Source organism: Brachyistius frenatus, unplaced genomic scaffold (genome assembly GCF_029030835.1).
Source record: "Brachyistius frenatus isolate BFR_SWC_R1_liver_20210118 unplaced genomic scaffold, ASM2903083v1 Contig_9, whole genome shotgun sequence".
NCBI classification, from domain to species: Eukaryota; Metazoa; Chordata; class Actinopteri; family Embiotocidae; genus Brachyistius; species Brachyistius frenatus.
Window position 1 is genome coordinate 6817501 of NW_027210608.1, and position 2438 is coordinate 6819938.

Consider the following 2438-nt stretch of genomic DNA (forward strand, 5'->3'; position numbering starts at 1 on the left):
TATTTTTACCAACGACTCCTGTTCTACAACTCTGCAATTCACGGCTGTGTGGAAGAGTTTTTACCTTGACAGAGGAGATTAAATAAGAGTGAGAGGTGCAATGCATTTAGTTAAGCTACAATAGCTTTCTCTGGCTCACTGCCCCATCAGATGTTAGCAATACCAAACTGCCTTGCTCATAGTTCATCGTGAGAATTTGTGTGTCAAAGTTCACCAAAATTTTAACTCCATGCGCATCATTTGCAGATCTTGTGCATCCAGACCTTTAGAGACTTCTGACCAAAGACCAAAATCATGTGTGATACTACAGAAGAGGCAGCGGGGCTTTGATTGAAAGATAACAAAGCACACTGATTCAGCAGTAACATGGATTAATGCACCACTAATGCAGTTGTCACACCTCAAAGGAGGAAATCTCAGTGGGGAAACAAGAAAAAAAAAAGGTTCAACTGAGTTAAAATGATTGATGATTGCTCTCTTTATGCAACATTTCTGGCACAATCACTGTTGTGCCGGCTTTCAGAAGTGCAGCCCTGTTCTTCTCCTGCCAAAATAATTTTTTGGAGATATTGGATATTCTCACACACCTTCGTCTAATGATTTTCGCTGCTGGTTTAAGCTATGATCTTTTACTGGCCGAAGGAAAAAAAAAGGCTCCTTTTATGTCATTGTCCTCTCATCTCCCACTTCGGAAATGCTGACTGGGTCTGTCCCCTCCCTCCTCTGTGGGGTTGGCTGTCAAAGATCAGAACTGCACCTCATTTTATATAAAATAAAGGTATTTGTTCAATTGTGTGTTAGGAACATTACAAAAGTTTGCAGCAGTGGTCACCATCAAATGTTTGTCTACTCAGGTTATAGCGCAGAGTTTTCAGTTCACTTAAATTAAATCAAGTTCATTTTTAAGGTGAAGCAGCAGTGAAGAAAGAATTTCATCATGCTTTTACACAGGTCACATTGATACTGAAGAGTATGGAATTAATTCTTCACTTCTTCCTCTAAAACCTGCTCTAAATAGGGTTGACCTTTTATTTGTCACAAGCTATTAGAGATCCTCTGAAGTCACTAAATGAAATGTGACAAAGGTTAATGGTCCTGAGCCCACATGCAAGTGGATGCGAATCACTGGGGCTACATGTTGCTCAGAAAATGTATACTTCCCACGCTGGTGCCTGTTTATTGTTGAAGCATATGCGAAAATAATGAAAGTGACACAAACATATGATAAATTAATTTGCACAATCATTCAATCCAGAGGAGATTTGGAGTAAAATGATGCAATCAGATGGCAAGGATTATGAAGTCAGAATATTAGATCAAACATTAATTGACAGGGTTTAAAAAAAAAAAGTGTTTCAGTTTCCAATTGGTTTTTAAATTAGGGGTTGGGAGGTTTTAATGTGGGGGGTTGAGGGACATATGCCAAATGTAAGATAATATTATTTAAAAGGGCAATATAGATTAAAATAAAGATAAAATGGCACTTCTTCCACACTGCTTTATAAAAACATGTTGACTCCTGAAGGATTTATCACAATAGAGATAAAAATTTTAAAAAGCACGAGTGTTATGCTGCACAGGAGAAGAGTAGATGAAACCTGGACAGGCCACACATGAAGATTACTTCCACCAAGTTGGATTACCAATCTTAGTCAGAAATGACAATTCACCTTACAACATAGTTAATGCACTGGACAACTAACTGACTGAGTTATCAGTAATTACTCAACGTAGTGTCGTGCCAAAGTGTGCAATGCACCACCTGTTCACTAGAGGACAGTGTGTCAGTATGATGGCTTTGTCTCGCCTCGACATCAAAACCACGTGGTTCATGAAAAAAACAGACGTGGTTAGGGTTAGCCACAAAAACTACTTGGTAAGGAAAAGACAAACAAATCAGCTTTGCTTTCTTGTGGCCCCGAACATCGGCATCCCAGGTGAGAGTCTGATGTATAAACCATCCACTCACCCCCACACTACCTATGTTAAAAATGCTGTAAAGTAGAAGTGAAAATGAGTTTTAAATTCATTACACCACAGAAGTATGGGTTGTTAACTACCCAACCAAATTTGAATGAAAAGAAACACAGACAAGTACTGTATGTTAAATTAGGCTTTGAAATCGTGAGAAAATCATCAGTCTTCTCTGCTCTGAGACTGGGGGGGCGTGTCCTGAAGGAGCTGAAGCTCCGCCCACTCGCTGGAAGGTGTTCTATGACAGTCGTGTGGCTGCAGTTCTTTTCACACTAAGCGGTCCGTCTGACATCCAACCTCTCGGTGACTTTATGCATGATGTCAGTGGCTCTGTCTCTCTGGTGGACGGAGCAACCTGCTTTGTGAAAACAGAATAGAATCAGAATTTATTTGTCCAATGAGTGAAACATACAGATGCATATAAATCCAGCTTGTCCCCCTGAGCTGTAACACAGGAGTAAAAC